This window comes from Oryza brachyantha, chromosome 12 (assembly GCF_000231095.2).
Source record: "Oryza brachyantha chromosome 12, ObraRS2, whole genome shotgun sequence".
Lineage (NCBI taxonomy): Eukaryota > Viridiplantae > Streptophyta > Magnoliopsida > Poales > Poaceae > Oryza > Oryza brachyantha.
In genome coordinates this window covers 4198666-4210073 of record NC_023174.2, presented here as the reverse complement: position 1 = coordinate 4210073, position 11408 = coordinate 4198666, and positions in this window count along the sequence as shown.

The window sequence follows — 11408 nt, the reverse complement described above, 5'->3', positions numbered from 1 at the left end:
GGTGATCAGAATTTACTTACCTGTATATATGTATAGAGTATAGCGAGTGATTTCTGACTGCTAACATTCACTGGTTATTGGAGGCATGCTGCTAATTAATGATCAGGTAGACTGTGTGTGGTTCGCTGGACCAGGAGGACGAACTCTCCGATGGAGAAGTCTACGGTCTACCTTGTACGTATATTACGGAATTGGTCCATGTTGTCGGATGTCTGCATCTGTTGCCGCCAGCATTGCCAGTTTCGTACATCGAGGATCCTCTCATTTTTGACCTCTCCAATGTCGGTTTCTGGAGGATGCATGCACTGTCAAATTAGATCGAGAGGCCATTTCTATGGTTATTTCGTTTCCTATAACCATGCTATAATTTTAAAATGAGTAAACCATACGATTGAACTACATATAATGATCATAATTACATGATAGACTAGGCCGCGGTAAACCTTTTTACGTCATACTCTCTCTGAGTTTTTTCTTTTATTTCGTACCATTAACTTTTATATTTGTATTTAACCGTTTATTTTTTGGATAGACGAGGGAGACGGAGGTTGAGCTGGTGCCTCAAGGTAGTGGACATGTTAGACATGTCACACTTTATTAGATAAATGTTTGGTTGGTGGTAACCTACACCTTTTTAACTCACTAGTTGACTTGCCACATTTTTAGCAACATGAGTTATGTAACAAAGTTAACCCATAACCAAACATGTCCTTAATCACAGGTCCTAGTTTTAATAGTAACGGAAGCATTCCATAAAAAAATAGTAACCGAAGCCTGATGATCCATTTGAGGCCGCGTTCGGCATGAGTAGTATGATATCCTATGTGAAAAACGTAGTAAGTAGATTAGTATATGATTAATTAATTATTAATTATTAAAATATACAATAGATTAATATGATTTTTAAAGTAACTTTTCTATAGAAAATTTTTGAAAAAAATACACCGTTTAGTGAACTACTAGCTCAGGAAACGTAAAAAAGGGGAGAATTTGAGGTTAGTAGTAGGAAACCGAACACGGTCTGAATATACGATCCACTACGCATCTAGTACACGGTAGATGAGAATGTCAACCATTAAATAAAGCTACAATACATATACGTACATGTTAAGGACAATATGCTGCTCTTATATCCAAGTTAGAAACAACGGCACTCTAAAATTTTGCCAACATGCATTTAATGGATGTTTAACGATAAAGTAGCTTTCTTAATAAATTCTGCCTTACCTAGCTAGTTGATGCTATTATTTGTCGAACATTTAAATTTTAAAACTTAATTTTAGAGTTGACTTTGTAGTTTTTTTAGCATGGTTCATTCTACAGTATTAATTTGCCTTTTAATTACTATGATATGCATACAAAAGTTTTAAGCGTAAATTATTTTTCCTTTATAATTAAACCAATTTTCTTTTTCAATGAAAAAAATTGAAATGATGGAAGGGCCTATATCTTCATCATCATGTAGAGTGCCTCTGCAGTCAGCACGCAGATAAAGTTTACATATGACACCTCGCATGTACATGACACGAGGATGGACGTATCCTATACCTATCTTCGTCCCTAAATATTTGACGTCATTGATATTTTTACATATATTTAACTGTTTGTTTTATTTAATTTTTTTATAAAATACGTGAAACTATATATATGTATAAAAGTATATTTCAATAAATAAAATGATATAAAAATAATTAATAATTATGTAAATTTTTTAATAAGACGAGTAATCAAATGTATGTAAAAATGTCAATGACGTTAAATATTTAGGAATGGAGAGAAGAGTATATTCTTACACGACACCTCGTAGCTACATGACAAAGTTTACGTAGGACACCTTGCAGTGTAATATGCTCCGTATATATGATGCTGGTCAAAGTCAAACAACACGTACGATCGAGCTAGGCCCCACGTCGTCGGCCACGTGCTCCCACGCTGCAGTCACGTGCGGGCGGCGATGAGAGCATGGTTCCACGCGCTCGCATGTTCCGGCCGGGCGTCGGTAGAGTAGTCGGAGTCGAGGAGGCGCATGGATGCATGCATTCGATCTCTCTCGAGAAATATGCACGCGTACGCATTCATTTGTGTGCGCCATGGATTGGATGGAGGGGTTGGGTTATTTTTTGTTGCACAATTTATGAATTTAACCAAATTAAAAAGTCATAGGAATTAAATCTCATTAGAGCAAGTTTAATAATGTAGTCAACTACTAGCTCCAATTTATATATAGTCAATCTAATAGCCAATTTATATAATAGATACCTACGAAACATATATTATCATGTCCAACCTGTCATATACGTATTGTGTCTTAGAGTTTGTGTTGCCGCTGGCTATAAATTTATAGCTTACTACTCTTCTATTATATCTCTTATCTTCTTAAAATATGTTTATAGCTAACTTATAGTGAGAAGGCAATAGGATAGAAATTTATTATTTTGGAAGAAAGTTTGAAATTATGTACGTCAATATATTTTGTACGAGAAAACTAACCTCACGTTAGCTAGTGACCAGGCTAATCAAATAGCCTCTAAAAGAATCAACATCTAACGCTAGCCCTCATCTTTTCGCTTATGTTTATACGTCTACATTTAAATTTTCAACCTTAAATTTATAGTTTATTTTGAGATTTTTTTTCATCAAAGTAATTTTCTACCATTGGCTTTTAGGTCGATAAGAATACGTATATAAAATTTTTATTCACAAATTATTTTGCATTTGAAAATATGATGTTTGTATTTTTTTTTATGAAACACCCTAGCAATCTAAGGTCATTCCTAGTTATTGCTATTTAAATGACCATCTTCATTATATTCTTTCTTCATAGTATTAGTTATCTCTCCAACAAAATTTCTATATGACACCCCCTCTATATATTTTATACATATTTTATAATTATCTTCTCTCATATTATTATTACTCTCTTCTCTTAAGATTGGTTGTTGAGATATAGAGTAAGAAGAGAACATCTAAATATAAATATAAATATAAATATAGAGTTTATCTTTTTAATGTGAATGATTCTCTGTTTTTAAAGGTAAGATGAAGTATCTCGAAAGCAACATTTTCTCTCCCATGTATTGTATTTCAAGGATGGAGTATGTGACGGGGATCTACCTATTAATCAAAATGGGTTAGGCCCAATTAAGATTAATTAAAATTCCACTAGCTCATAATGAATGGTAGAGATAATAATATCATCTTGGAGAATTAAAGTGGGGAAGCTCAACTTAAATAGAGAGGTTAGTGAGACTCTCTGTTTACTGGTTGAGACGGCAACAAGACCGTCACGTGCGCGCGCGCCGGCCGGACGGCCGGCCGGACGGGCCGGGACGTGGTGCGGCGTCGGCGTCGGCTCATCCGGCTGCTGCGCCCGTCCATCCCTTCCTTTTGAGAAAGAATATTCGAATCTCCGTGATTGCATAACGTCCACAACGATAATTGTGCGGTAATCACGTAACAGAATCGCGGGATCGGAGGGCGCGGATTCGGGTTTCCATATTCGCCCTTCTTCTTTCCGAGGCCAGAACAGTTTTCACTCCACTGCTTTTGCTCCTCTCTGGTTTTCTCGAGTTCTTGCGCTGCCTCTCTGTCTCCCCGGTTCTGTTCTCTTGCACGCACGAGGGTTCGGAACGAGCAGGCCTCCGGAACCCCTCTCACCAGAGTACCTGCTCAGGTAGACGGGAGCTAAGGTTTTTGGGGAGTGTGTTCGCACGACTGCTCACTGCATCACATCGACTGACGAAAATGACAACGGGAGTGGGAGCGGTGGCGCGCACGGCGATGGCGGCGTCAACGGGAACAACACCAACGGAGGCAGTACTGCCTCAAACACCAGCGGAGGGTCATTTTCAGGGTATATCGCATTCTCCTCCATTCTGTTTAATGTTTTAGAATGTCTGTTAGCAATGGTTTCATTGCTATATCATGATGAAATGGATGCTTGTGCTTATCATATATTAAACATGTTGTCAAATGTTATGTTCATAATTGTTAGACTATTTCCTACGTTTGTTATGCCTATTGTCTTATTATTTTGGATTAAAATATATCAAAATGTGACCATATTTCCGACACTACCTGAAATGCTCTAACTCTGGAGATACTGGGATACCTCACGGCCATCAGAATCTCAAACTCCAACCAAAACAAGGTGAGGCCCTGTATAGTTCCTAAAAATTTTCACGTTACCGTTACATCGAATTTTTAGACACACGTATATAGTATTAAATATAGTTAAAAATAACTAATTGTATAGTTTAGAGGAAATTTACAAGACGAACCTTTTAAGTCTAATTAGTGCATGTTTAGTCATAACAGTGACTTACATATGCTATTGATTAATTAGGTTTAACAAATTTGTCTCATGGTTATAATTAGTTTTTTAATTAGTCATGTAAATAGTTTTCCGATATCCAATCAACAATTCAATATGACAACTAATCCAAAATTTTCAGAAAACAAAGTCGTGAGTCATGCGTCGAGATTCAGGTCCCGTTTAGATAGGAAAAAAATTTGGAAGATATGTCATGTCGGATGTTTGACTAGATGTCGGAAGGGGTTTATGGATATGAACGAAAAAATGAATTTCATGGCTTGTCTAGAAACCGCGAGACGAATTTTTTAAGGCTAATTAATTTATCATTAGCACATGCTGATTACTGTAGCACTCATGGCTAATCATGAACTAATTAGGCTCGAAAGATTCATCTCAAGATTTATTCCGTAACTGTGCAATTAGTTTTTTCATCAATATTTAATACTTTATTTAGGTGTCCAAAGATTTAATGCGATGTTTTTTTTAAAAAAAATTAGGAACTAAACTGGGGCTCACACACGTCAGGCTTTGCATTTATGCATTCTGCAAGGTCAGCATCAAACACCAAAATCGCAGAACCACACTGGGCTAGCCTTCACACGAGAGTCGCCACGTGGCGGAACATTCACCTGCCACCCACTTTGCCGACGGAGTCCCTCGGGGCCCCACGCGCTCTGGCCGTCGGCCAACTCACTAACCGTAGGGGAAATGAAAGACGCTGGATAAATCATAAATATCCGGCGCATGCAGGGCGGCGAGCAGGGCAGGCAGTTGGGCCGCTGGAGAGATGGTTTGGTTGAGCTGAGCATGATAGTGACCTGGATGATCAGGTCAGCGGCATACTTGGATGAAGACATACAGTGACTGCTATTTGGATACAGGCACTGATTTATATCAGATGTTTTGACGTTAATTAGGAGTATTAAATATAGATTGATAACAAAAGTAATTGCATAAATAAAGCCTATTTCATTAGATAAATTTTTTAAGCCTAATTAATCCATAATTAGTAAATGTTTATGTAGCATCACATTCGCTATTCATCGACTAATTAGGCTCAATATATTCGTCTTGCAAAATAGTCCAGAGTATATGGTAGGTTTTAATAGTCTATATTTAATATTTCTAATTAGTATCCAAATATTTGATGTGACAGATTGACTGGGACTACATAAAAGTCTATCGAATTTAGCGTGTAGATGAGGGAATTCTACTGCATATGGATTTCAACAGCAAATCTCCTGAGAATATCATGCGATGCATCAAAGAGTGAAGCAATATATTTGAGTCAAATGCACCGAAAGGCTACGCAACACGATGAGAATAAATTAATAAACACTTGGTTTGGTTTCTTTACGAGAGATCGATGGAAGACCAGGTTTCAAGTGCTAGTAATTTTTAATTTACTTAACTAAGATTCTTGATCAAGGTGTTTTAGTTGATTAAGCTAGATCAAAACGCCGTTGCTGGCTGTCATATATCCTTCGAGCATGTAAAGAAAAGGCCGTCGTTAAGAAAGGAAACCGTACTTCCAGTACAGCAGAAAAGATATATATCCCCTCTGTTTTATAATATAAGATATTTATTTTTTTCTTGTAATGCTTAACCATTTGTCTTATTCAAAAAATTATAGAAATATCATTTATTTTGCTCGTGACTTACTTTATTATCAAAAAAACTTTAAAACATGACTTGTCATTTCTTATATTTGTACGAAATTTTTGAATAAGACGAATGGTTAAAAGTTGTAACAAAAAAATCAAACATCTTATGTTATGAAACGGTGGTAGTAGTAATTATCTCATTATACTTGGTAATATGTCCATATAATACGTGCCCACGAGATATATATATATATATATATATATAATTATTCCGTATTATGGAGGTACCAAAGTATCTTAAAGTATCAGTATAGAATCATTGAGTTTTATTCTATAATCCAACAAAAATGATTGTACCTTGCAACGGATGAAAGCATTTTAAATCCACTCATATGGATCTTGGACGATTGAAAAGCATATATTAATATATTGATACCATATTTTTTTAAAAAAAATACGTTGTATGTATGGGTGAAAGCATGACTAATGAAGCTTTATGCGCGCGCTTCTCATTGATGTAAATCTCCTGCACTGAGCTGTCAGCCGTACCCAACTACCCATGAAGACAGACCACTCTGTGCTACTGGAAGCATATATATACTTAGACCATCCCAACAAATCATCTAAATTTAGTCTTTCATATAATTTGAATGATCATCTAAAACAGTTACATCTTCTATCTCTTTGTACACCATTAAATCCTCCATATTTTTTTAGAGGACGAAGAGAATATCCAAATATAGAGTTTCTCTCTTCAAGTATGGATATCATCTAAAAATAGAGAATGAGATGGATGTTCTGCTGGAGCTCAATCTTTACCTTTCATCCTCTATTTTAGGATAGAGGATGTGATAGATGAATTTTTGGAGATGCTCTTAGAGCAGGTATAATATCAGATTATAAGCCAGCTATAAATATATTTTAAGGAGATAAGAGAGGAGAGACAAGAGTAGCAGGCTATAGATTTGTAGCCAGCTGCAGCACAGACTTACATGAAGATATACAATATGTGTATGATATGTGGACATAGTAGTATATATTTTGTAGGTATGGTATGAATTGACTATTAGATTGATTATCGATGAATTGAACCTAGTAGCTGGCTATCGTATTGAACTTGCTAAAATGTGTTGACAAAGAAGAACAGGACATTTGAGGATTCAAAGGTGAAAATTTCTTCAAACAGATTCATTTTTGGTCTTCGAATGGGGATTAGGTTTAACATTTTTTGGGGGTGATGGATGATTTTTGTTGTATAAGAGAAAATTCATTTTAAGGGAAATATCGTTAATTATGTGATCCGAATTTGTAGGATGTAAACAATTAATTAATTCATGCGTGCATGGTTTAAGGTTCAATTAGAGATGATGACGGTTTATCATAGTTGGTTTATGGATCAATGAAGACTCTCAACTTTGATGATTTAATTTGTTATCAACATGATCAAGATGCGCCCCGCATAAGTGATGTGCTGACTCTCAATTTAAAGTGATCAGTGATGTAGCGACTTCTTAAATTTGACCCACATCCAACCTAACGCATGCAAAGCTTAATATGGTCAAATTATTTTTTATTAAATTAAATTGGAGTTCTGGAACAATCCCTCAATTACCTTTTTTTTATTCTTTCCAAAGACTATTAAACACATAATATTGTACTTGGTCGATATCATACTTATTTCCATGATCTAAAAATGTAATTATTCAACATTGAAAAAAATGTTATGACTGATTGAGAAAAGACCATAGATGAAGGTTTAAATAGATAATTATTTTGATTTGTTGGGATGCATAGTTAGATGGATAAATAACTTTAATTTAGGATAAATGGCGATGGATAATAAAAATAGCTTCATTTTAAAATGGGTTGAGTATTACTTAATTTGACAATTATTTGATAGCAGTTAGCCAGTTACCTTGGTTTTTCACCAATAATCATTAGATAATTAAGAAATGCACAATCTTAACAACAAAACCCCATCAGTGACAAGGTTGATCAAATACTTCACGACAACTGAAACCTTAAAGCAAGGTGTGAATCATACATCAAGATCAATCTCTCATCAAGCACCAAATGGAAGAGCCACACTGGCCTAGGCCTTCACATCGCGGGGGGGGGGGGGGGGGGGGGGGGGGGTTCCTCGCGTGCCACCCACTTTGCCGACAGGATCCCTCCGGGCCCGCGGGCTCACACGCGCTTCAGCCGTCGGCCAACTCACCAACCGTACGAGTTACGACGGAGATATCCCCCGCACATGCAGGGCGGCGAGCTTGGGCGGTCGGAGGTGGGCCCCACAGGACAGTTGGACAGTTGGGGAGGGTTCGGTTGAGCCGATCGTGTGGGACAGTGACCTTGGCCCGGCTGATTATGGTCAGCGGCACACTTGGATGGTTATTAAGTGGCCATGTCAGCTGCCTGCGATCATGTGCTTGTTAATTAGGGGAGATCTTTTCTATACATATGCTCTACTTCATGGTTTTATTCACTTCGATCGTCCTACTGCCACCATTTCATAATAACTTTATTTTCGATTTCTGTGTCCAACAATTTAACTATTTATCTTATTTAAAAAAATTGTACAAAAACTTTAAAAAAACAGTCATGGATGAATTACTATTCATGTTTTATCATCTATTAATAATAAAAATATAATAAAAAAAAATAAGACCAAGAGTCAAAACATTATCCAAAAACTAAAAATGAACTTGTTTCGGAACGGAGGCAGTAATATAAATATATTTCTAACACTACGGAGTTAAATAATTATAAAAGAAAATAACTTGAACATGACTTAGATTTTTCCATAACTGCAAAAAATTAAATAAAATAAATGGTCAAACATAGATATAAAAGTCAACAAATTAAAATAGCTGGAGCAGTACTATCTATTGCTTTAGTTTATCAAAGACCTGGTTTGGTTTCTTTACGAGATTGATGACCAGGCCTAATTATCTAGTCGAGTAATATTTAATTAGATAAAGATTCTTGATCAAGGTGTTCTAGTTGATTGAGTTAGATCGAGAACGCCGTCGCTAGCTGTTATCTTTTGACCATGTAAAAGGAAAAAAATGAAGGCCCTCTCGTCAAGAAAGGAAGCCGTACTTTCCTCCATAATATTAGCTCAGCAATGTTGCATGACTTCTTTAATCGAGATTTCCCAAATATCCAATGCATAATTTTATAGACATAGAGTTGATTTCTTTTTATTTTCTGATTTGTTATTTTCTTCCTTTTCATTGGAATCCCCGATTTTTTATGATATCTTGATGATATTGCTTGATATATATATGATGATACTTACTATTTGCCCAAGGATACTCGAGCATACCTCTATATGGTATGCATGATATCTCAAAGTATTTATGGAGGTAACATGATTGATGTGTATCTTCAGGTATTAATACAATATCATTAGTTTCATTGCATAATTACAAAAACAACATTAAATTTCATAGAGGTGTTATGACACTCGAGTTGTTGCAGAGTTATTTTTCTTCTTTATTTTCTAATTTCTTTAGTAAATTTTTTCTTTCAGTGAAGAAATCATTTTACCTTATGTACTACCATCGTTCCAAATATGAGCACTTTTATGTTGTTTAATATAGATTAACGAGATGCTAAAAGATTCCTATCAATCACTTTAGTGGTCAAATTTTAATTAAATTGATCATATTCTCTATAAACATCTAATTAGCTCTAAAATCATTAGAATGAGTGAAATCATGAAAAACAGTGCAGAACACATAGGCCCATTGTGTTTTGGCCTCCATGAGCAAGCACTCAAAGACATTGAGGTAACAATTTGAGAAAACCGACAGGGACACGTCCTATACCTTCATTGATATGATGGGATACCATAGGCTAGTTGCTCTCTATCAAATAAACAATCCGAAAGTGTCCAAGTAAGCATTCTTTTAGAACAGTTCAGGTTTAATTCCTTTGGATGAATGACCAAATTTTGTATTAGCAGCTAAACTACTCCTTTATAAAAATCCTATATTTATTCTCGAAAAAAAGTTCATATGCTTTAAACCAAGGCAAAGAGCACAACATAATATATAGTAGAGCTTTTATACCGCCTATATTTTTGTAGACACCAATTTGATTACTGTGATAATCCTCTAAAATTGCTGCGATCCAAAAGGTGCTTTTAACTTGTGACTACATTAGGGATAAATCCATAATCAACCAAGTGAAAACAAAATCCGGATGAATTTGTGCCATGAAAATGACTGGATGAATTTTTTTTGTTTGCTCTCCGTGAGTGATGCTAACCTAGCATGCCTTGGATGTCGGGGACTCTCTTCTTGCCCGGTTGCTTGGAAATGGAATCAACCCAAGAGCGAGGGGTTTTCCCCAAGTCTTAGGGGCGAAGAATGCACGGCACCGTTGTTCGTCATCCCTTTCCACCTCAAAAGTTTGCTTTCTTCACGCGCCAGCGCAGCCTTCGACGTCCATCGTCACGTACTGTGCTGTCCGTGTAGATTTTTCATTTTTGGGACCAAAAAGCAAAAGAGAAACATGACATGAAACCTTTTGTTTTTTTATGTGAACTTTGATGAAATTATGACTGATCACTTTTTTTTATTGATGTTTGTACAGTTAATTTAATTTCCGCTGTAGGAACTTTGTAGGCGTGCATGGGGTCGTTGTTTCGGTCACGAAAAAGCTAAATAACATATTGTAGATGAGAAATATTTTTTTAATGTTTCCTAACATCTTAAAGTAAATATAAAAAAATAAAATATGATAAAAAGTCTCTCAAAATTAAATTTAAATTTAATGCTGAAAATTTAAATCCAAATACGAGAGTGCATGAGTATTGTGTGCTTAATTAGTAATTTTTTGTATGCCGACAGCCTGAAAAGTGCTTTTGTTTTATTTGTTTTGGGCGGATGGCACGATGGGTTTTGAGACAGGTACATCACATCAGTTCAGTGATGGCAACTTGGAAATCGACTGGAGTCCATGCTTAGGCGTGGTTTAGTTCCCAAATTTTTTTAAAACCATCGCATAGAACTTTTGCATAACTAAATAAAGTATTAAATATAGGTGAACCAAAAAACTAATTACACAGTTACTGAAAAATCTTGAAATGAATCTTTTGAGCCTAATTAGTCCACGATTAGCCATAAGTGCTACAGTAACCAACATGTGCTAATAACGGATTAATTAGGCTCAAAAGATTCGTCTCGCGGTTTCCAGGCTAGCCGTGAAATTTATTTTTTCATTTATATCTGAAAACCCCTTTCGACATCCAGTCAAACATTTGACGTGACACTTCTCCCAAAAATTTTCTCAATCTAAACACCGCCTTAATTAGCCTCCCAAAAATAAGCTAATGTAGCTACACACTAACTACCAACTGACAAAACAGTGAGGTTTTCCAATTGTTGACGGAGATTTCTTCCTGCCACCGGTTCAAATTCAAACTACTAGACCAGACAGCCACAGCCGAAAAGGAAATATATGCTACTATTTGGTTCTTG